General features: G+C 39.4%; 1 protein-coding gene across 2 annotated transcripts in view; it reads right to left on the bottom strand.

The window, feature by feature from the left end:
• The window catches only part of FBXL7 (F-box and leucine rich repeat protein 7), a 282,611-nt gene that overhangs the window by 240,461 nt on the left and 15,916 nt on the right, over positions 1–26,234 (bottom strand). The gene's annotated exons all lie outside the window — the stretch shown is intronic.

Raw genomic sequence — 26,234 nt, 5'->3', positions numbered from 1 at the left:
CTCTGGGCCTATCAACGGGGCCTGATTAAAAAAAAAAAATATATATATATATATATATATATATATATATATACACACACACATATATATATATATATATATATATATATATATAAAGATTTCAATAAATCTCATAATCACTGGCATTTATTTTTAGAATCTTTGAGAAAAACTGGCGTGAGATTCACTAAATAGATTAGGTGTACACACACATACATGCACACACATAAATATGGTTGACATTGTAATTATGTTATCTAGTTTAAGGTTGAAAATTATTTTTAAAAGCAAAAGCCAAAATTTATGAATGACCATTTATACCAAAATGGCAAAGCCAAAAACCAACAGCAACCTATAACAGTTCTGCTGTTTTGCATTCATATGGCAACAATGCACATTATGGCTTCTTTTATAATGGAGGAGAGAAGACAGTATGCTGGAATGTCATAGGCCATAAAATATATGCCAAGAAGCCTTTGATAGGAAAAGCATTTTACCCAAGTTTTAATAAAAACAAGTCAGTCGGTAACTAAATGGTTCAATATATATTGGAAAGAATCAGAACTACAAAAAAATAGAACATCTGTACAACTCACAAATTATCTGTTAAACAGTTCCCAATAACTGCCTCTAAAAGGATTTTATGAGAAATGATTTTATTTATTTTTAAATGCAGATCCTGGACATTTTAAAACATGATGAAACACTCATATGCAGAATGACTGGATAGAACCACCCACTTTTATTTTAAATATTTAGAAAGTAAAGGCACAATTCTGGGGCTTGTCATATTTCAGCCCAGAACTTCATTTTATGAGGCATCAAGCCTTCCCAAGCCCAAATAACTCCCCAAGTACCTTGGATTCATTTTCCATAAGCAAGGAAGGATCAGTTTTAAAGTACACCATTATGCTTGCCAAAACATCAGCCAGTCAGGAATGTTCAGAGGGGCAAGTTCAAGTGGAGACTTCTGATCCCATATGGGAAGCTGGAGAGCCCTCTCTTTAGGAAAGCTCCAGATGCCAGGAGCATGGAGGAAGAGAAGGTGATGTCCTATAAAGAGAACTCGGCTTCTTCGAAGGTTGTTTCAAATAGGAGAGTAAGAAATGCTTGCAATAAATAGCTGGGATCTACTCAGTGTTCCTTTACTGTTACAGAGGCCTTAGCAACGCCAATTGTCACAGCCAACATGAACTGGGTGAAGCTCAGAAAGCATTCTCTAAGAATAGTTTGGCACAGCAAATAAATGAAGTCTGGTTTCTGCTTTATATGCAAGGCCTGATGCATAAACAACAGAGCACAACTAATAGGATGAAAGAGGCATTGATTATCAGCTCCTGTTGTTCTTGTTTCCACAATTAAGTTCTACTGGGTCAAGTAAATATTAGCCCAATCCTGTGCCATATGCTATGGTAGGTACCAAAGATGCAAAGATGAATAAATCATTATCAATGAAAAACCATTTGGCATATTTAGAAACTCCAGCAGTCCCATTCCCATGAATACACACACACACACACACACACACACACACACACACACACACATACACACACACAAAACACACAGGAAATCTACCTTTATATCTCTGTTGCAGAAGACACATAAAACATTGTTCATAATGGCCTCAAAATGAAACATGAATATAGGTAAATAAGTTGCTGTATTCCCTAGCCATCTTTAATAAAATAAAACATGTGTTTTTATTTATTTGAAAGAGACATCAATGTGAGAAACATCAGTCAGCTGACTCCTGCATGCCCCCTACTGGGGATTAAGCTCAAAACCCAGTCATATGCTCTGACCAGATATCTAACCAGCAACTTTTTGGTGCATAGGACAATGCTCAACCAATGGTGCCAAACCAGCCAGGGCCCTAACTAAACTTTTAATATTGGAAATCACCCCTGAAAACTAGGATCCCTAAATCTTTCATACCTTACTTTTCTGCATAACAATTATTAACATCTAATATATAAACACTGTAAAATTTTATTTTGTTTAGCATCTGTGTGCCCACCTGGAAGTTAAACTCCATGAGGACAAAGATTTTTATCTTGTTTCATTTATTTCTGTGTCTGGCTATGGAGCCAAAAACAGTGTCTGACACATGGAAAGAATTAAATAAATAGGTGTAGAAGGTGGGAGGGAGAGGGAAGGAGAAAGACAGACGGATAAATTGCTAAAAACAGTGAAAATGAGAGAACTAGATATAGCTACAGGCTTCAACCTTGGCAATTCACATGACCATAAATCTGACGGGGGGAAAAAGCAAGATATAAAAGAATTCATACAATATGATTCCATTTACATTAGATTCAAAGCATGAAAAATCTACATTAATAAAAGAGAAAGATGCAAATTGACCATACCTTCACGATGCCCACCAGCCAATCAAGAGTGAGTATGCAAAAGATAGGAGTTAATTTGCATACACAGGCACCAAGCAGTCAGGGGTGTTACCCACCACCCCAGCTGCTCTGGGCCTCTGGGCAGCGTGGGAAGGCAGAAAGGTGGCTCTGGGCTGCAGCGAGGGCGGTGCTGGCAGCCAGGGGAAGGAAGGACTATTCTTACACGAAACTTTGTGCAACAGGCCTCTAGTTATATTATAATGCCTACATACAAAGAAAACTATAAAGAGAATAGCAGAGATGTGATAAACACAAAATCAGGATGCAGATGACCTGGAGCAGGCAATAAAATTGAGGACACAGAGAGGACTTGAATGGACTGGTAACATTCTATTCCTTAAGCCAGGAACCTTCTTTTTAGTCACAATACTATATGTAGTAAACATGCTTATGAATTTTATAATTAATACAAAAATATTGAGTCACTTAAGGAGCTTAATATATGGTGAAAAAGTCAAACCTGATGAAATATAAATTTAGGAGGGGCTGAAGTCTTAGGGCAACAAGCAGGTGGCTGGGCCGACTAGAACCATTTGTAGTTCTAAAATGTTCTCTTCCATAGTGGTTGAAGGAACTAGTCCCCAGTGGCCACTTGGTTTATATTTTTAAACCTATAGTTCATTGGCTACTATATTTATCAAGATAAGTGTTTTAAATAATTTTTAACAATGCTTTAAAGAGGAAATCTCACCCAACTTAAGCAGAATTTGGAAGGTTAAAGCAAGAAGGAGTGGAAATACTTTATTAGGTATTATTAAAGTCATTTGGGTAGGTGCTATTAAGAACTGACTGCCTTAAATGCATGAATTCATTTGTTCCACTGCATGTTCACTCATTATTCACTCAGAAACTATGACTGAGTATCAGCAATGTTCAAGATATTTGCTAGGTACATAGGGAAGTACAAATATCTGTAAACTATCTTGAATGAACTGACCTGCTCATGTTAAGATGCATATATAGCAGGCATACTGTATGTATGGGTACCAAGAATACCCTCAAACAATGAACTTGACTTCGTAATGGGGTTCAACATGAAGTCACCAGGGGATGAGTAGTTTGTTCTCATGAAAAAAACAAAAACAAAAACAAACAAACAAACAAACAAAAACACTTATCATCAATGTAAATAATAATCATTCATTCTTCCAGGTATTTTGTTGTCAAAGCAATAATATGTGTTGCAAATCTTTCTGATCTTTACCCTAACTCCACAAATCTTCCTTTTTTCTCTTTGACAAGTATTTTACTTCATCATGTACAGTTACTAGGCATATTTTGACCATTTTGGAACTTGGCAAAAATAACTTTTTGTTCCTTTTTTATTAGATATATGGAAAACTTCCCAATAAAATAATAAAACACACCTTCTACACAACATTTCTAAACCATTTTTAGTGAATAATATTTAGGGCAAGACACATTAAGTTCTGTGATGAACATGTTTTCATTACTAATGAAGGAAGTTAGATTACATATCCAGGGACCTTTATGGGAACACACACACATCCATATACAGGCATGTAGATGGTATTTTTCAGTCAGTTTCATGACTCTGTGGTCTTCAAGTAGTTATGGTTATCTACTCAGAACCCACAGTTCTTCCATAATCTCATGTCAGATTAAACTGAATGGCAATAGATTGGCGAGTTTCCAGTTGATTCAGACATGTGTCTCCTACTTATTTCTCCTAATCTGTCCTTAACTCATCTTTTATTTTTATTTTCCTATGCATTCTCCTTCTTCACACACAAATTGCACTTCTTCTTCTATTGTGTCCAAACAGACATAATGCTATGAAGACCACCACTGGGACTGCTACTACTAACGACTCACATTGATAGAGTACTTCCTACGTGCCAGGCATTGTCCAGAGGGCTTTACCTGTTTTAAGTCATTAATTTCTATAATAACCCACAAGAGCTAAGTACCTTGTGGAGATGACATGGCTCCTACGTGAAGAACCCAGACAGCTCAGCTCCAGGGCGTATGCGCCTACCTTGCCATTCTAAATGCTAGGAGTGTGGATGCATTCCTATGCACGCACACCTGTGATTTATTCCAGAGACTCAAAGGGATCAAAAAGCAACCTCCATATAAGAAGTTGGAGCCGAAACCGGTTTGGCTCAATGGATAGAGCGTCGGCTTGGGGACTGAAGGGACCCGGGTTCGATTCCGGTCAAGGGCATGTACCTTGGTTGCGGGCATATCCCCAGTAGGGGGTGTGCAAGAGGCAGCTGATCGATGACTCTCTCTCATCGATGTTTCTAGCTCTATATCTCTCTCCCTTCCTCTCTGTACAAAATCAATAAAATATATTTTTTTTTTAAAAAAGAAGTTGGACACACTGTGGGTTTAATTCCTCTTATGTGGTGGCCTCATCTACAAGGACGTGTCACTGTTTAGATCTAGCTGAGGGGCCCCAGGTTACTGAGGAGCCTTGGGTTTATTTTTGGAATCCAGATGCAGGCAAGGGCTATTTCCATATTCAATCCCTTGGGCCTAGCGAACAGAGTACTTAGAAACCACATATGCCATTTAGAGTCGAACGCAGCCTGGCACCTGTGTGATTCCCTTGGCAGGCTCCCTTTGGCCTGGCAGCAATAAATAACAGGGCAGGAGCCAGAATCCGTGCTCTGCGTTCTGAAGGGAAGTGAAGATTTATCCTCTTGGAAAGCAAAGGAAAACCAGCCCAACCTCTTCTGGCTCCTAAAGGGAGCAGCTGACGCCCTGCTGTTAGTAAGATCTCACTGTGCAAACTAACTCACTGAGCTGCTTGGGTTTGGGGTTTTTTTTTGGTTTTGGTTTTGTTTTTTTGTTTTTGTTTTTGGTTGTTGTGTGTGTGTGTGTGTGTGTGTGTGTTTCTTTTTCACATTTTAAAAATGTTATATACTTACATATAAAACATATACATAATATATATAATTTGGTAAAATGCATTTATAACAAAAATTGTAATATATTATATGTACATATCATATTGGTTCTGTTTCTCTGGAAAACACTGACTAATACACCTAGAGATTGTACCTTGTTTTTATATCAACTAAAATGACATATCTCTTTCCACAGGCAAAATGAAAATTTGTGGTTATTTTCTGCTTTAACTGGATAGTGTGTGTGTGTGTGTGTGTGTGTGTGTGTGTGTGTATTTGTGTGTGACTAATCTGTGGGAAACTCTGATACTTACAATGCAAGTGTAAGAAACTTAAGTACATTTTCAAATAACCTCTTTAATCCTCAGTTTCATCATCTATATTTGTTCAATAAATATTTATCAAGTGTCTACTACTTGCTGCACACTAGCTAAATAGTGGGGAAACAATAGCTAAAAATTCCAGGAAATACCCCTACCTTTGTGGAGTTCATGGTAGAATAGAAAACATAAGCCTTATAGATAAATCAATAAGAATAAACAAAAAATTGCAACTGGGGTTAAGTATTACAACTGAAGAACTATATGACATAATAACATGGACAAGAGGCTGACTTATTTTAAGATTCTTAAGCTATAATCAATGATTACTTTTAAATAAGATGTTAAGACAGACCTGCCTTTGCAAATGTGCTGTCCACACTGTGGAAAACATATTGGATGAGGCAGGAGTGGATGTGGGTGGACCAGGTAGGAGGCTGCTTCAACAGTCCAGGGAAAAGAACCAGATACAGAAGCAAAAATCATGCATTTGCTTATTTCCATGTGCCCTAAAAAAGGGGGCCAATTGCCATTATAAATGGCTCAGCAATTCTTTGGGCATCAAACTAGGCCAGTGGTCGGCAAACTCGTTAGTCAGCAGAGCCAAATATCAACAGTACAACGATTGAAATTTCTTTTGAGAGCCAAATTTTTTAAACTTAAACTTCTTCTAAAGCCAATTCTTCAAAATAGACTGGCCCAGGCCATGGTATTTTGTGGAAGAGCCACACTCCAAGGGCCAAAGAGCCGTATGTGGCTCATGAACCACAGTGTGCCGACCACTGAACTAGGCAAACCATATGTCAGAGGATCCAACAAGTGCAAGGCTTTCAACAGATGTAAATAGCAAACTCTTTTCCCTTTTGGAAATTAGGGTGTCTTTTTATGTCTTTAAATTCCTTCAAGGCTACCACAAAATAGTGGAGTGGTAGTCTTGAGAAGGTGATGAATACTGAAGAAACAAGAAGAGATGAGACTCTTCAGAACAAAAAAATGTCTACTGGAGATTAATAGCTGGGTAAGTAATGGGCAGCACAGCCAGGGACATTCATCTCTACTCTGCACAGCAAGTGCCTGGCAGTTGTTTAACTACCTGAGGTGATGGCTCACTCTTGTGTTTGCTAAAATCCCTTCCAAGTCCATAGAGTGGAATTCTTGCTCCTGATACTATCCATATAACATATACAGGACAGACCCCTAGTGCTACTACCAGTTCAATAATTATGCAGAAACACAATGCACTGTTCCCGTGCTTTGTAGAGAGAAATGTAAGAAACACAGAGGCTGTCTGCCTTGAAAGGGAAGCTATTCAAATGTTGGTGCTTAACAGTTAAAGAAAAGAGGTTCCATGGCAACCCAGATACTCCAGGGTCAAGTGCATGCTCTGAGAAAGCAAGGGGCATGCAAATGAACACAAACTAATGGACTAATGGATTGAGGCCTGCTCTGGCAGTGTTTTGTCTAATCAAGTCCTTGTTGTGACTTACGAAGACAATTCTGTGGCAGTGCTGAGTACAACACAAACATCACGGGAGGAAAGGCAGGGGCATCCTGGTAAAAGGTTTTCTGCCTCATTTGCCCAATCCCAAGAAGTGGATGTTCATTTTACTTAAAATTGGCAGAAAATAATAACTCCCACCCTGTTTTGTATGGCTAAAAGCCCAGATTTAAATTTTAACATTTGCTCGTATGCTACTGTTTAAGACAAGTCTTGGACTGTTTCAGCTGCTTGAAAGGGAAGGTAAGAAATAGTGGGTGGGCAAGCTCACAACTGGGTGGGCACCCCCTGAGTCAGGATCCAGGTGGGGTGTAAGGTGATGGCAACCTCATTACCTGTGAGTCATTCCCAAAACAGAGTGAGGAAGCATTTTCATCATTAGGATCAGGGTACAAAGACGTCTGAACTTGTATTCAATGTTAACCGATTTCAGAAACAAAAGGTTGAGAGCAGTTTGGTGGCAAAGTAAATAAGGACATTTGCAAGAAGCCAAGGATCTACCTCTTGGCCTCTCACCAATTTGGGCCAGACATGATTCAAGATCTCTAGGTCCCCATGTTTGCATCTGTGAAATGAATGGGCCTGCACAGCCTGGACATCTCAACGAGGCCTCAATAGCGCCCTCCAGAATTCCATCTCGTTGGTCTACTTTTGTTTGGCAAAATCAAGATTGCCAGGGGCTTCTTGTCTCAAATCACACCATTTCTGCTACCAGGGCCGGTTAAACAAGTCCCAGAGGCCATTTGTTACATGATTTTTATTCCAGGCACCAGCTATCTCCCAACAGCTTAGTGGTGTAAATGAGTTTTCCAAGCCTCCTTCAAGGGAAAATAAAAATACTTAAAGTTGCTTTTGAAAAGTCTTGCCAAGCTTCTAGGCTTACATCTTCCGAGGACATTTTTTATTTAGTGCACCCCTGAGAGGTGGAGAGAAACGCGTAACTTAGAGAATGTTTCTATTTCGACAAAGTTAGCCTATGCGCCTACCAGAAGAAATCTTCGGAAACATACCCTCCGAGGCCTTGGCCCAGGAGCTTCTGCTAGCCATGGGCCCTGCCAAAATCTCTGTAGCTGGCCCCCATGAGGGCTCACAGCCCTGTTTCTGGACACATCCTCCTCCACCCACTGTGGCTGCCCAGCACCTATCCCCTGCACACCGTTTGCAATGACCATGTCTCTGGTTTTGAGACATTCCTTCCACAGGGACCACCCTCGTGGCTAACATAAGGCAGGTAGTAACAGAGTGATTAGAGTGGCTCCAGCAAATGTTTTCTGGAAAGAACCAGAGAGGAGTCTTTCAGGCTTTATACCTAGTGTCAATATCAAGGTGATTATGTAGATATGTCTAAAACAAAGAGAGAAAATACATCTCCATACCTTTTATTCTTGAAATCTAAAATAATGACAATTGAGTACAACAGCACATGGAATACTTATCTACTGAGAGACTGGAATTCTTTTGGGTAGGAAGGGAAGATATTTCTCTTAATTTGGGTTCAAAGGTAGTGTTTCCAATCATTGACTCAATTGTGGTGTTCACCCATGAAAGCCATCATTAGCTCCAGGGCCTCACAAAGGCAGAATCTGGCCCCCATGCCGAACTTGACTGAGTCAGGTGGTGCAGGGCTCAAAGCTGAGATTCTGATTAAGCTCTGGCTGCATACTGGTTCTTTTTCTATTGTACAACTTACTTTCCAGCTTCTGACTTCTTTCTCCAACACCTAATTTTCTCATCTTTATAAAGAGGTCAAGAAGATAACTGTAAGCTTTCTACAAACTAATGACTAACATTTGTTAAACTGCTACTTTGTCTTAGAAATTATTCCATGTGCCATGTGTCCCACTTATATTACCTTATTCAGTGATCAAAGCATTTCTACAAGGTGAATAAAATTCTTATACCCATTTTTAGGTGAAGAGACTAAGGAAGAGAGAGGGTAAGCAAAATGCCCATGGTTACCCACCTGGGTACGAACATAGGCAGACTGAGAGCACTCTTCACCACCCAAAACTCACAAGCCATGTTTGCTGAATGTTAGTTATTCTTGTTAATGAGGCATGTCAATGAAATAATTAGGATGATTTTTTTTTAAATTGTATTTAGAGAGAGAGGAAGGGAGAGGAAGAGAGAGAAACATCAATGTGAAAGCAAAACATGAATCATCTATCTCCTTCATGCCCCCTACCTGGGATAAAAAGCCTAAAACCCAGGCATGTGCCTTGACCAAGAATCAAACTGGCAACCTTTTGGTGTATGGGATGATGCACAACCAACCGAGCTACACTGGTCAGGGAAAGGAGGTTGAATTTTTACTGTACATTATAGAACACAGGCATTTCAAAACTAGTTTTGTCCTTCAAAGGAGTTCACCTTTGGAAGCTTTCTACATTCCAAAAAAAAAAAAAAAAAAAAAAAAAAAAAAGCATCGTTGTTTAAAACTTTCTTAGTTTTACCATTCAAAACCATAGTTTCTTTTTATTTTATTTTTTCTTTATTGATTAAGGTATTACATATGTGTCCTTATCCCCTCATTGTCCCCCCACCCCTCCCACTCATGCCCTTACCCACCCCCCGTGTCCATTGGTTATGCTATATGCATGGATACAAGTCTTTTGGTTTGATCTCTCCCACTTACCTCACCCTCCCCTACCTTCCCTCTGAGGTTTGACACTCTGATCCATGCTTCTCTGTCTCTGTGTCTATTTCTGTTTATCAGTTTATGTTGTTCATTATATTCCACAAATGAGTGAGATCATGTGATATTGATCTTTCTCTGACTGGTTTGTTATGCTTAGCATAATGGTCTCGATCTCCATCCATGTTGTTGTTAATAGTATCATAAGAATACCTTCTTTTTTACCGCAGCATAGTATTCCATTGTACCACAGTCTTTTAATGCATGCATCTACAGATGAGCACTTAGGCTGTTTTCAAACCTTAGCTATGGTAAATTGTGCTGCTATGAACATAGGGGTGCATATATCCTTTCTGATTGGTGTTTCTAGTTTCTTGGGATATATTCCTAGAAGTGGGATCACTGAGTCAAATGGAAGTTCCATTTTTAGCTTTTTGAGGAAACTCCATAATGTTCTCCACAGTGGCTGTATCAGTCTGCATTCCCACCAGCAGTGCACGAGGGTTCATTTTTCTCCTCATCCTTGCAGCACTTGTCTTTTATTGCTTTGTTGATGATAGCCATTCTGACAGGTGTGAAATGGTGCTGCATTGTCATTTTGATTTGCATCTCTTGGATGATTAATGACTTTGAGCATGTTTTCATGTGTCTCTTGGCCTTTCTTGTGTCTTCTTTTGAAAAATGTCTATTTAGCTCTGTTGCCCATTTTTTTATTGGGTTATCTTCCTTTTGTTAATTGTATGAGTTCCCTGTAAATGTTGAGATTAAACCCTATCGGTGATAATATTGGCAAATATGTTCTCCCATGCAGTGGGCTTTCTAGAAACCATCAACAAAAGCATAGTTTCTTAATGGTCTAAGGGGCATTCAGTATCATTACCCTCTTGTTCTGAAAATTTTTTCCTAACTTATAGGCTAATATGTCAGCTAATGAAAAATTAGACTGCCTCATAAGATAGGGACTATTGTTCACTCAAGAAAAGAACCCCTAGCATCCTTTCATGGTTAAACAGGAAACAAAAATGCCAATCTACGATGTTTCTCAGTTTGTCAGTGTCTGTCATTTGGAATCCCTCACCCAATCCTCCTACAGCCTTAGGCAGCCTGGGGCAGGGGACCAGCTCACACTGCCTCACTTCCCCCTTCCTTTGCTGCTACATATTGGTTCATCACTATCTCTCTTGGGTTCCCGTCTTTCTTCACACCCATTTCACAAAGCTGCCGGACGTTCCTCCCCAAACTTTAGCTTAGTCCCTTGCCAGTCCTTAGGAGCTGAGATGAAGAGGAAAGCAGTTTTCTTCATTTTTCTTAAACATCATAAGCAGAACAAGAGGCAAACCTTCCAGGAAGTTTTGTAAACCAAGTATGTAAAAAAGCTCAAAAATCCTTTAGAGAAAAGCGTTGGTGTATTTAACCTTGACACACTAAAGGAGATATATAATGAGTCCCTGAACCAAAAATTTAACAAAACAAAATGAAACAAAAAGACAGGCTAAAATAAATGAGGTCAGATGAAGGTAAAGGTCACGTGATTCAGGGAGAAAGATAAACTTGTTGAGTAGTTAACAGGACACGATGTTGTGCTCCTGAACAACAAAGGAGCACCGTGAATGGTTGAGGGGGCTGTTTAATTTCCCTAATCACAAGTGAATTCTGTATCCACATCCTATTCTGAAATTAATCATGAGCATAAGCCTAAGCCCAAAACATAAATATAATGTATCTCTCCTTCTTTGCTATTTATTTCAGTTTCATTTAAGATATATGTAGAGGGATGATATGTATGTGTGTGTCTTTGTGCGTTGTAGAGGTTAAACCAAAAAATGTCTGAGTCGGCATATCAGATACCTTAATGAGATGCCACAACATGCTAGAAGCAACTATAAAATCAAACCAGACAAGGGAAACAGTTGTCAAAAGTGGGTTTATGAAATAAATAATTTTTAAGAGGACACTTAGATAGTCACATTTAAGAACTTGAGTGTATTTCTAATTTGGAGTCTCCTTGGCCTACTAAAATAGGCAAGAGGCATGGATGGATGGATGGATAAGCAAGGGCAACAATCTAATTGCTGACAAAGGACATAGAAAATGCAAGTTTGACAGACCCCAAACATTTATTCCCTGAGTCTATTATTTTTGAAAACTATTTCCAAACAGCTAGAAGGCTTTAAAGAAGTAGATCTCTCATCCACAGCTCAATGGTCCAATAACTGTCACTAACAAATGGCCCTCTTACTGAGCTTGGCCCCTCACTCTTTACCCTTCTGTCCATGTGACTGATAACGAGACCTTGGCTTGTCAAATTCCCACTGACCCACCAGCTGTTTATCCCTGCATGTTTCCAGTGTCGTGAAGATATGAATCTGAGTGAATAAGTGCACATTTGCTAGACTAGTCTTAAGCATAGGTAATGTGCTTTATTCATCAGCTTATCCCCAGTGCCTAGGCTCAAAGTCTGCTATATATTTTTTTAAAGTATGAATGGTTGTTGGATGAAATTGGGGTTGCTGACTTTCTTTTGGAAACACTGAAAGGAGATGACTCTCTTCCAAGGCCAGCTCTCCTCTGTGTCCTGACAATTGGACATCCATTAAACCTATATTTAGACTTTCACTGCTCAGGAACCTCAAATTTCCTGTCAGAATGGAAAGAGCATCTGGAAGCTCACCCCATTCACCATACTTTTTCTAGCTTAGGAAACCAGAAATTCTTTAGTCAGAAAGCAAAGCACCATTCCTGTTTGTGTAAAGGGGCATAAAAATCATGGGGACATTAACATAAAGCAGAGTTACCTTGTCCATGTTTTAGAGAATCTGCTGATTTTAAAAACAGAAAAGGAAACTACAGTTGGAAACATTTTAGATTCATCTCAATCAAAATATGCAAAAGGAGTTTTGGATTCTGAAGTATATCTCTGTGTTCCATGTCTACAAACATCACCAAGGGTCAGTTGTGATTTGGAGAATAAAAAATTAAGAGTTTAGAACTCTTAGTACTTCACAAATGTTAAAATTGTGCCAAAGGAATAGTGATAGTTATAGGTCTAAGTGTTCAGAATATATAATTAGATGCTCCATAATAGACGGTTACAATTATATTAGGAAAAATGTTAAATTATAGAATGTTCTAATACTGTGACTAAAAATAATATGTCATTCAGAGCTATAGAAGAATGTTCACAGGTAGGTCTGACAGGTGATAGAAAAAAGTCTGCTATACCTTCTGGACCTCCATTTGCTCATCAGTTAAAATGGAATAATCAAGAAAATGCAGGCACATGCACATACTTTCACTTAATGCCATTCATAGAATTATATGAAAAGCGAATTAAAAATCTGCATGAAAATTATTTGAAAATATATAAAGAACCACATTGTTATATTATTAACCTAATTTTTTATTTTAAATATTGATTTTCAGTTTATAATAGTACATCATTATACTTTAAACCAGTGACCTTTGTATTTCCTGAAAACTCATAAATAGAGTAAAATGAAGGTGCTTTATTATTATGTTATTTTTTAAAATGAATTTTTAAAAGGATAACTTTAGTTATAAGCAGAATGTCACTGTTTTGTAAAATAGATGGGAAATATGGCCTCCTTTCAATGAGGTCAAGGGACAGGTATGAACTCCTGGAGAAACATCTGCCCATACCTTCATAAAATAATTTTACAGAGTATCCAATAAAATCTCTCTTCTAGGACATGAAGGGTGCTCAGTGTATCTCCCTCAGCAATAGAAATTTTTGCCACATAAAAAACAACATAGTCCAAAAGGCAAACTCACAGATGACCCGGGGGGGGGGGGGGGGGGGGGGGCGAGTAGCAAGTAAGCAGAGTACTATGTTGACTAGAAAACCCTCCCATGAAATTCCAGATTTTCTGGCACCCTTGTTCTCCTATTTTAGAAGCTCTGCTTTTTTTCTATGGTTCCCTGATTACAACGTCACTTATGACGTGTGTGCTGAGACATGTCTTAAAAGCTGTCTAAGACACCGTATAAGTCATTTCTATTGGGCATAGGAAAGTGGTGCTGTTGCATTTTTATTGCCATTAGAATAAATTGTTCACAAGAGAAAGATGCTTCGGCTATTAAAATAAGGGAAGGGGGGAAAAGCCCAGGTATATAAAATATGTTTTATGTGAAATGCTTGGCTGAACATCTGCAAATCATTTTCATTCTGTAAGCTAATAAAAAAGTGTATGTGCATTTTCCTCCTGTTTATCCTTTAGATTTCTTTTTTTCTGTCTACCACTCATAAGAATACATTTTTATTTTCTCCATCATCAACATTTTTTACTGGCTCCTCTAATATACTCTGTCTAAATCTGCTCAGAAGAATTATTCCAACATGCTTTCTGAACAGATTTAGACAAACAAACTGATTCCCCCACATTTTTGCTGGAATCAAACCAACACAATGTCAATGACCCACTGCTCCCCACCAGCCCTCCTCCAAGGGCACACTGGCCTGTGTGGGGCCCTTCATAATCAGAGTAAATAGATTTAAAACACAGGCTCTGCCAGGATGCATGGAAGAGAGAGTATCAGATTCCCTAAGCACATTTGTCATTAATATTCTGAACTCATGAATGCCAGTAATTTCTTGCCAACTTGACTTTCCATGTCAGCTTGAATCTGTTGATTTCCCATCTATGATTTAACAAAAGCCAAGTATTCTACCTCCTCCAATAGTATCAATGCTATTGCATTGTGTAGGACAACAGAGGGGGTTAGTAGCATGTTCAGCTTACCCCTTGAAGACACTAGCCTTCACTTGAATTTTTTTTAAATAACAAACTCTCTTGAAAAGCACAATTCGGATTATTTCTACTCTCTATTAGCAGATGAGGAATAGTATAATATTCGTGTCTTGCTTCTAAAAGAAAATCATGTTCTCTGAATTAAATGGGATCAATGATTTTTTTCCCCTTTAGATAGCTACAACCTTCAAACTGTTTTCTCATTGTACCAACCTTTCATGTGTGACTGGCACATTGGATAATCAGGACTCACAAGGCATAATTTATTTTGGTCCTCCACTACCCCTTTAGAATCTATTGAATAGGGAAAATTTCCCCTTGCTCCTGGACAAAAACTCAGAGAGTGAATCCTATGGGGAGAAGAAAAAAGAGGAACAGAAAAGATTTTATTTGACTGGCACTGACACAATCTGGGTCTAGCTAATATGTAATGCATTTTTCTGGATTCTATGGTTTATCCCTCCTTGTCGTAGCTTAGTATATCTCAAGATAGTTCCCTTGATATGCAAGAGGCACATTTCTCTGGCTGATCACTTACTTATTCCAAACTGTGACTCGAGAGCCACATGCAGCTCTTTGGCCCTTGAGTGTGGCTCTTCCACAAAATACCACGGCCTCAGCGAATATATTTTGAAAAAGTGGCGTTACAAGAAGTTTAAGTTTAAAAATTTTAACTCTCAAAAGAAATTTAAATCGTTGTACTGTTGATATTTGGATCTGTTGACTAATGAGTTTGCCGATCACTGCATAACCCAAGGTCTAATGATGCCTCCAGCTTCTTTCTAAGGAGAGTTAGTCAACCCCAGGAGAACCTATTTGATGGCATCTAAGACCATCTGGCACTTAGCTCTTGATCACGTCCTTGGGAAATATTCAAGCTTCCTTTTCTCCTTAAACTTATTTTGCTTTGTGCACAGAAGTAAGTAGTGAGCCAGGAAGGTTTTCCAGGTAGGAGAAAATCTCATACCTCTGTCACTCCTCCCCATTCATGGCACATTGCAAGTTGTCCAGTTAAAGCCTTCTCAATGACCAAGAGGGCAAGGGTGGGCATCCCTCCTGTCCTTCATTACTTAAGTGATTTTTCTGGCCTGTTGGGTTATTCTACTGTGATCTTTGCTCCCTTCTTTTACATCCAAAGTAACAATTTATTCGAACAGGTTTTGTTGTTGTTGTTTGTGTGTTTGTTTTTAAATATATACTTTTATTGATTTTAGAGAGGAAAGGGAAGGGAGAGAGCTATAGAAACATCAATGATGAGAATAATTGATTGGCTGCCTCATACACATCCCCTCGGGTCCACAACCCAGGCATGTACCCTGGACCAGAACTGAATCCGGACCCTTCAGTCCACAGGCCAATGCTTTATCCAACGAGCCAAACCGGCTAGGGCTATTCAAACATTTTTTGACTTTTTGAGAATGTGATAGAAATTATGGCTCTTTTACCTATTTATGTATATAATTTCAAGTCTCTGCTGGCTCTCTGAAACTCATTCATAAATTCCCTCAGCTTCCTACATGTAAACAATGCTTAATATCACTCATAACCACATGTCGTTCCTTCTTTATCCTACCACAAAAATGTGTTGCCCTTTCTCTGGAGCCAAAATGAGAAAACAATTTATCCCCATGAGCCAATCAGTTTTTCATCATTTTTACCAAATGTTTACAGAACAGCCACAGCATGCAGAACATTAAGACAAGAGGATCACTTACATCCAACTCACAGTGTGATTCTCTTAGAAATGCTCTCTTTGGCCAACCACATGCTCTCTAGTGATTTTAACTATAGGATGATGCTCCCAAATATCTCTTACTCAGATTTCTAACTTTCAGACTCAAATGTCCATTGCCATCCCCATTTGGGCATCCCACAGCCATCCCAACTCAACAGATTAGGAATATGCTATCTTGGCCCCAAATCATGCTTCTTTTGTTGCATTTACTTTCTCAGTGAATGGCATCCCCATTCAACCATGCCTCTATGTCAGAAACGAGGGGGACACCTTGACTTTTCTTTATTCTGATATCCAGCCAATTGGCACAATTTTGTTAATGTTAAGCCCTAAGTGGTTCTTGAATACAACCACTGCCCTGGTTGTGTCTGACTCATAACATGGATGTGAAAAACAGTTTAACTCTGATATGCACCCTCTAAAGACATGGAAGCCAAACCTCTTTGTTCTCTGGCTAGGGATCTAGAAGGTACAGGCAAAAGATGAGCAGATGCTAGAGGACAATGATGGAAATGGAGCCCATGAGAGAGGACACTGGTCACTGAGATTTTATTTCTGAAGACAAGGCAACTGTGGTCCCTATTGGTCAGTAAGATTTTTAAAAGGATGATTTTTATTCAGCCTTAATTACTGTATATCCTTTAACTTTCAATGTAGCCAAGGAAATATCTGACAGAAACAATAATCTGTTCCTTAGAATACATTCTCAAAAATTATCTTAGAAATACGGTCTTTATCCCAGTGCTGGATCTACACAAATGAAGAGACTGTCATAGCTCTTTCCCCTAACAAACTAAACCAATTTTTAGTCAGGTTATTTTAGAAGTGTTAATTCTCACTTTGAAGTATTTTTTAAATGGTGGAGGGCAATATTATTTTATATTAATATGAAGAGCTCTATTCATATGTAAGATTTTCAGGAAACAAAGGCTCTTCATTTTTATGTCTACTAGACACTACAAGAAGACACAGTGACTACACAACACTGAACAAACTTATTCATCAAATGTATTTGGATATACATGGTTTACTTTGAATAACAACCAGGAATAAGGTTTATCTAACACTCACTATATATCAAACATCATGTTAACATTTTATACAAAACATGTCATTGTCACAGAAACCTATGAATAAAAGCACTTCCATTTTATAGTTAAAGACACCAAGGCTTAGAGAAGTTAGTAATTTATCAGCATCACATACTCAGCCCCAAGCCAGTAACACCAACAAAGAGTGTCTTTGAATATAACACTGTACCATAGACAAATGGATAAGAGGCTGTACCAGATGATCCATGATCCCCTACAACTCTGCAATTCTATGATGTTCTGTTTTAAAATACCCTAAAAACACTTCCATGAATAAAGTTTATGAACCATATAACTGAAATAAAATGGATTAAAATGTTAACAGTAGTTATCTCTGGGTAGTGAGATGATGATGATTGTAATTTCACACATTTTGCTTACTTATATCCTCTAAATGTTTTGTAATGAATATTTTGGAGAAAGCCCTTTAAGGTTAAAGGATAAATTTTGTCTACATATGCATGAGAGTTATCATTAGATAAACTATTAGCACTTGGAGCCACATTAGCATTAATTTCTGATTAAGTGAATGTGAAAATCATTTTGGCAAAATAACATTGACAAGGTAATTTCTGGTATTAGTTAAGTTGTAAAGACAAATGTCATGTTGACAAAAACAAATAACCACATTGGGTACTTTATTTCCCTCTTCAATTGACTCTTTTGGTCTTAAATTAAATTGAGCCCTTGTGATACTAAACTACAATGATTAAAGGTGGGACAGTGTGTAGACCTAAATTTTACATTACTGATGAAGGCTTATATTCCGAAAATCTCACTTCACATTTGAGTTACTTTAAACTCAAAGCAGTTTAAAAGCAAAACAAAAACTAAAAAATGGAAAAATATACAACTGTATTTTTAAATGTTAAGGGTATTTAGTCTGAAAAAAAACCCACACAAATCAACATGTGTGAAGATCAATAATCCAACTGAACTACTGCAAAGTGAATAGTCAGCAAGATTTCTATAGCTCCACCCAATTTAGAAAAGGATGGAGATTCCTTCTGATATAAACCCAGGAATGATGTTGAGAGTCTAGACCCTGTAAACACTCCAGGAAGATTACAATAGCTTCAAGTACTTTCTAGGAAGGCTGCAATCCTTCCTTGGCATAGATGATCCTCACAGGCACAGGGAGCCAATGAGCCAGGACAGTCTCAGCGGAGTATACATTTTTATGCCCCTTAATTCTCTCAGTCTAGATTTGCTTATGAGGTTTTCCATTCCTCTCGATGACATGCTCCTACACTCTTCATTTGGCTGGGATTGGATTTTATGCAGGAATGTTCCTCTTCTATTTGTGGATGCACTGTTTTGTTTTTTTTTAAGCCGGCTTCCCTCTAGTGGAACAGCAAGCTCTCCCCTATTCCTTGGAGTGGCCCAGGTCTGTTTTGAATAAAGCCTCTAATTGTTTTGAGATTCTGACATGAGATACTCATTGTTTTACACTGATTAAATGGCTTCTTGATCATTCCTCCCAGCCTTGGATGTTAACCAAACCTTTAAGGGCAACCAAAAGATGCTTTTGGAATTCCTATTCCCACAAACAGGCACTCTGCTTTTCTCCCCAGACGAGGTATAAGCCAATGAGCTAACATAACAGAATCCTCAGGAGAGTTTCCACTTAGTTAACTGAATAATCCATGTCGACTCTTCTTGTGTAGTCCTTGCCCAGGATCCCTGCTCCAGCCCATGACCCTGACTGCCATGGACATTTCTCCCAAATGGCTGCCCCATCCCACATTCCATCCCTTACATAAGTTCCTTTGACCTCATGCAAAATCCAGGTTTCCCTCACAGTAGTCCCTCCTGCACCCTACTCACAGCAGATGACCTCATTCCTTCCCGGTTTCTTTCACCACTTCCACTTCATTTGCAACGAGCACACAGAACAGCCTTTTACTTTTTGGTGGGTGACTTCATACTAGTAACTGTTCACTGTGTTTATGTATATGTGTCCTCTACTCTACAAAGCCCAAGCATTCAGGCTCCTAAACAGCAGGAGGCATACGTTCTAATGCTTTCATATTTCAGATAACATCGTGCAATACTTTGCAGGCAGGAGGCTGTTTATTTCCAAATGTGAGTCAGAGAGATGCTAATGAACTAGAATCTTTAACATAGGGTCCAGGTCGGCAAACTTCAAATTGTTCAAAACTCTCTTCTCATCACATTCTGTGGGATCCTCCTCCATCTATACATATAATAATTTCTCTCCCTTTACCTTCTCTTATAGTATAGACTGTAGGGGTGTCGAACTCAATCAGAGAAGGGGCCAAAATCTAAAATCCAGCCTAAATCGCGGGCCGAATGGTTTACTGAACAGTCATAAACTGTCATTGTGATGGAAACGCAGTGGAGTGCAGTGATGAAAGCGCGGTGCGGGCCACATTGCAAGGCCTGGCGGGACGGATTTGGCCCGCGGGCCTTGTGTTTGACACATGGGGTATAGAGCCTTTGGTTAAAACTGTATATACTGAATGGCCAGATTATTATGATCTCTGAACACATAATAATCTGGCCATGTATGTGTGTGTGTGTGTGTGTGTGTGTGTGTGTGTATGTATGTATGTATGTATGAGGCCCGGTGCATGAATTCGTGCATGGGTGGGGTCTGGTCAGCCTGGCCAGGAGAAGAGGACATGGGCGGTTGGCTGGTTTACCTGTAGAGGGAACAATTTGCACATTAGTCTTTTATTATAAACCCTATACACTGAGTGGCTAATTATGCATTCAGAGATCATAATAATCTGGACACTCAGTGTACAGGAATGAATGTATATGTAAGCACATACATGCACACACACATACACACATACACACACACAGAGCAATATAGACATGCAGAGAAAAAGTGTTCTATTGAAAAGCAAGAGAACAGGGCTAAAGTACAACCTGGCAACTAAACTGTATCTTTGCACAGGTCACTACACTTTTTCACCTTCATGACCTCATTTGCAAAATGAAGTACACAGCTAGGACATTATAGAGAAGACAGAATCTTATTCTAAGGTACCATGTTAAAGGAACAGTATTGTTATGAATTTTAAAAATAGATGAGCCGAAACCAGTTTGACTCAGTGGATAGAGTGTCGGCCTGTGGACTTGAAGTTCCCAGGTTCAATTCCAGTCAATGGCATGTACCTTGGTTGCAGGCACATCCCCAGCTGATCGATGATTCTCTCTCATCGATGTTTCTAACTCTCTTATCCCTCTCTCTTCCTCTCTGTAAAAAATCAATAATACATTTTTTTTAAATAGATGAGGTCAGAATCACTCTTTAGTAACAATATAAAAATGAAGAGACATGCCTTCTCCAGTACTCTACGAGAGCGACAGTTTCTCTACTTAAAGATGTACCTAAATTGAATAAGTATAGAGACTATGTACCACTTGTAAGGTGTTTACAATGTTCTAGAAACTTTTAATTCACTTTAGGAATTTTTAATCTCATGCATAAAAGGTGAAAGGGATTAAGAAGCACATATTGCCAGTTACAAAAATAGTCATTGGGCTGTAGAGTACAGCATAGGGAATATAGTCAATGATCCTATTTAACAAAAGAGTAATATGCAAATTGACCATCACTTCAACACACAAGATGGCTGTCCCCATGTGGTCATAGATGGCTGTCCCCATGTGGACACAAGATGGCCAGCAGGGGAGGGAAGTTGGGAGGGGCCAGGTCTGCAAGGGAGGGCAGTTTGGAGCGATCAAGCCTGCAAGGGAGGGCAGTTAGGAATGACCAGGCTGGCAGAGGAGGGAAATTGGGGGCAACTGGGCCTGCAGGGAAGGGGAGTTGTGGGGTGGGGGGACCCAGGCCTGCAGGGGAGAGAAGTTGCAGGGAAGGGGACCAGGCCTGCAGGGGAAGGCAGTTAGGGGCAATAAGGATGGCAGGGGAGCAGTTAGGCATCAATCAAGCTAGCCGGGGAGTGGTTATGGGGTGATCAGGCTAGTAGGCAGAAGTGGTTAGGGGCAATCAGGAAGGTGGGCAAGCAAGCAGTTGGGTGCAGCAGTCCTGGATTGTAAAAGGGATGTCCAAGTTCCTACTGGGATCGGGCCTAAATGGGCAGTCAGACATCCCTCGAGGGGTCCCAGGTTGGAGAGGGTGTAGGCTGGGCTGAATTTCATGCACCAGGCCACTAGTCTATACTCATAAAAGGGTAATATGCTAATTAGACCACGTGATTGGACATCTTCTGGACTTTTGACTTCCTTCAGGACAAAGCCATGATGGTAGGGGCCGAGGCAGAGATGGTTAGGGGTGATCAGGTCGGGAAGGGAGAGCAGTTGGGGCACATCAGGATGGCAGGAGAGTGGTTAGGCAGCAATCAGGCTGGCAGGCAGGCAAGCAGTTAGGAGCCAGTGGCCCCAGATTGGGAGAGGGATGTCCGGCTGCTGGTTGCGGAATGGGACCTAAACTGGCAGTTGGACATCCCTCGAAGGGTCCCAGATTGGAGAGGATGCAGGGGCCAGGCTGAAGGACCCTCACCTCCTCCCCCATGCATTAATTTTGTGCACTGGGCCTCTAGTATTGTATTAACTATGTATGGTGTCAGATCAGTACTAGACTTACAGGGGTGGTCACTTCCTAAGATATATAAATGTCTACTCACTATGCTGTGCACTTGAAATTAATATTGTATGTCATTGATAAGTGAAAATAAACTTTAAAAAATAATCTAAAGAATATTTTTTTAATATCACCTTTGCCTTATGAATGAGGTACTTTTATTCTCATTTTAAAGATAGAAAAACTGAGGCACTGGAAGATTATTTTCCTGGCTCAAGATCACATGCTCATAAGTGTTAGAGCCAGATTTCAAATTACATGACAACAGACATGTATGTTATATAGAGGGTTTCTGTGGGGAGCTAAACATTAGAAAGTCCTGACACTCAAAATTTTGAAGCTAATGGGCAGATGATGAAAGTCACAGGTACTGGGACCTGGGAAAGCAGACAACATGGGTCCCCTGATCATCTTATTTAGACATCTTCCCTTTCCGTAGCCCTTTCGCCATTCCTTGTCATTTCTCCATGGGACAGGACATAATTTACAATGCATAACAGCTTCAGAAAGATTAATATAGGCAAAGTTACCTGTATTATCACTTAATCTCCCATGATAAATGGATAAAAGAGTCTAGCACACTGAGAAGAGATAAGATTCAACATTTTAATAACAAGAAGAGAGGGAATTTCCTGTCCCACAGCAATTAATGCAATTGCATGAATTATTGTTTCAAGCTATAACCAACAGATAATAACACTAGCTTTGCACAGTACATGCTAACACTTCTTAACTCTACTGGGTTTGGGTGAGGAGAAGGAAGGTCATCAGCAGCACATCACTGAGAAACCAACACAGACATACAATGATAGCTACCATTTTTATTCTAAAAGAGAAAGAGGACATTAAAATACAATTCCACCATTTGAAAGGATGCCTTTGGTTTCTCTAGAAGAGGTATATCGGTTCATTATAGAAATAAGCTCTTCTACCTCCCAAGAAGAAACCATCATTTACTCACACTAATAGGCCATAAAACTAATTCCTTTAAGTATATTTCCCCACAGAGTCAAGCAAGGTTTTAACAGAACAGCAAGTGTCTGTTTCTTCCACCCTCAAATCCACCCAGCACTGGAAGCACATGGCAATCACAGCCCGGTGGTCCCACCTGAGACTCATACCTGAGCCACTCCACACACTCAGGTTATTTAGCAGATGGAAGAGCAAATCGTGGTGCATAAAACGTTCCACTTTACATCACTGGAACGATAACATAAAATCAGAGAGCTAAGCACTATTGAAATTAAGTGCACATCTCTCCTGAATAACTACAAATTAGCCACAGCAAATGAACTACTGTCACCTTAAATGTCATATCTTTATATAGAACATGAGGTCATTCGGCAAACATCCACTCTCCTCTTCCTCCACAGTTATAGTCTACCCTGCTCAGATGCTGGCAAACTAGTCGCCCCATTTTCTAGCCTCCCCTGCAGTGTGAATATGAGCTCTGGTTAGGTCAACAGGATGTGAACAAGTGATGTCTACAGTGTCTCAGGCATTTTCAACCTGTAAGAAAGCCACTTGCCCTGAGCAACTCTTGTTCTCCCTATCAACGGGGCCACATATATGCAGGTATGCCATGGGAATGCTGGGTCGGAAAGACAGAAGGAACCACATCTCCTAATATGACTTAGGGAGAAGAGCACCATGTGCCAGCTAGACTGCTCACCTCCTGGATACTGTATACAACTTTTAAAAAATTATCTCATTTACCTATTTTGTAATCTCTTGTGAAAGCAGCTTCCTTTTAGCCTAATTAATCAACTCCATGAAATGTACTCATTAGCGCCATCTAGCCTAACTTAGATGTCTGTAACAGCATGATCCAGGAATAGTTTCTCAATGATGGTAAGTGCGCTGACCAGTAGGGTGGCCACATGTGGAGACTGAGCCCTTGAAATGTGGCTACCGTGGGGCCTAGAGAATTGAACACTTAATTTTATTTAATTGTACTTAAAAATATTAAAGCTGCCGAAACCGGTTTGGCTCAATGGATAGAGCATCAGCTTGGGGACTGAAAGGTCCCGGGTTCGATTCCGGTCAAGGGCATGTACCTTGGTTGCAGGCATATCCCCAGTGGGGGGTGTGCAAGAGGCAGCTGATCGATGACACTCTCTCATCGATGTTTCTAACTCTCTATCTCTCTCCCTTCCTCTCTGTACAAAATCAATAAAATTATTTTAAAAAAATAGTTAAAGCCACATGTGACTTGTTGTTTTTTATTGAACAATGCAAGTGTCTGGAACATCTAAAATTATGACTGTACAACAATTAGGAAGACCCATTATCATCATAGAAAGATCCATATTTTAACGCTTATAGAGTTTTTTGCTGGAAGGTTACAGAGTAATAGAGGGCCCCAAATCACAATTTCTCAAAGTAGAAATAGACTTTGAGCTAAGACTTAAGTTTGATGTGTTTAAGGTCATACCACCATTTTAAAGCTGACACTAGCTTATATTTCAACATAAAGGACACCTGGGATTTTTACGCAATCATCAATGCATTTATCTTCCATAAAACTAAACTCAGCAGATTATTCCTGTCGAAGAGATAAATGCAAAACCGTTAGCAACAATCAAGCTAAGCAATAAGTTACTATCTTTCTTCCATTACAGAGAGACCTGGGGCAGTAAAACTTAATGTAGGGATATCTGGAATAGCTTCTGATCCAGGGCATTCATTTTGTACAACCCTATGTTGGAGAGGTCAAATTTGCATTTATATTTTAAAATACTACAAAACTCCAGGAAAATACTGTGGTATAAAGGAGACAAATAACATTTCAAACATGCATCTAAAACATGTAACTGAGGCACTGAATACAATTATAAGAAACAAATAAACCAAACTGGGCCATCTTCCCAGAGACAACAGTCAAACATAAACTTTGGAGAAAGACAGGCATAAAGGGAAAGGGGATTTTCTAGGGCAAGAGGGGAGTGGCAGGAGGGGTTAGGGCAAGAGAAAAGAGAGAACCATGGATGAGAGATAGGGCAAGGAGGGAGTGGGGAAGGAGGACAGATAATAAAATAGTAATGAAGGAACAAATCAAACAAAGAAGTCTGGTCCAAAGCTCTAAATGTATTCACAAAAGCCCACTCTGGTGGGAGATTTACAAGCACACATATACAATTTACATGGTTTCCACCCCAGACTGAATTTATTAGTAATCTTCACAAATGGATACTCCAACCTTAATTGTTGGATGAATTTTACAAGCAATGAAAAAAGTTTTTTCTAATCACTATGAAAAGCTTCAGCTGAATTGGAATATTTATTTGCTCAGCACAAAGAAATGTATCATTGCTTAAAGATTTAACCCATCCAACTATAAAGCAATAATAAATCAAAGAAAAGACATGTGGCTCTATCACCCTCTTAGCGGGCAAGCAGAGCAAGAATGCTCATTCTTTCATGTGGATTTGGGCCTGTCTTTATCTCCCTTTCTCCAAGAAGATAGGAGATGGGGCATCAACTCAGCCGTCTTTTAGGACTTGGACATATAAAATTAACTGTCACAAGAATTTTATGTGATATCTTCCACAGAGAAGTAGACTCTATGTGCTCAGAATAAACAGCTAAAAACTTTATTGCCTAAAGTGAAAGTTTCTAAAACTGCAGTTTATAAACAGATGCAGATTCTTACCCAGATGTACAAGATAGAATAATGAACTAAGGACTGAACTAGGAGATGTAGACCAGCTAGATGATGATGATGATGATGATGACGACGACGATGATGATGGTGGTAGTGGTGATGATGATAGCATCTTTTTCAATTGATTCTAAACTCCACCCCCTCACTGCCCATTTAACTCCATCTTATAATCAATATTATCTTAAAGGCAAATTGTAGTGTATTTTGTGAAATCTTCCACTCAGACATTCTGAGATGGAAAAAGCAGCAGACTTGATCCATCTTAGACTTAATGAAACACAGATTATAGTAGACCAGTAAGCAGCTGGGTTATGTACCACACACTATAACTTTTAATCTACTAATTCAATCCATATCGCAAAAACTTTTGGTGGAAATAACTGTTATGGACTCTATTTCCCAGATGCAGAAGTTGGTGCACAGAGAGGTTAGTTAAGTAACTTGCACAAGATCACACAACTAGGAATTTGCTGAGCCAGTATGAGACCCAGCAAGCCTGGCACCAGGTCTGTGCTCCTGGCCACATGCTCTGTTGTACTACATATGGGACATTATTACATAGCAAATCTTTTCAAGCATTTGGTACCTCAGTTTCCAGTTAGTCCCCAAAATAAGATCTCTGGACCAAGTCATCTCGAGAGTACTACCCAGCTTTAAAC

Source organism: Pipistrellus kuhlii, unplaced genomic scaffold (genome assembly GCF_014108245.1).
Source record: "Pipistrellus kuhlii isolate mPipKuh1 unplaced genomic scaffold, mPipKuh1.p scaffold_m20_p_4, whole genome shotgun sequence".
NCBI classification, from domain to species: Eukaryota; Metazoa; Chordata; class Mammalia; order Chiroptera; family Vespertilionidae; genus Pipistrellus; species Pipistrellus kuhlii.
This window is presented reverse-complemented; position numbering and strand designations above follow the sequence as displayed.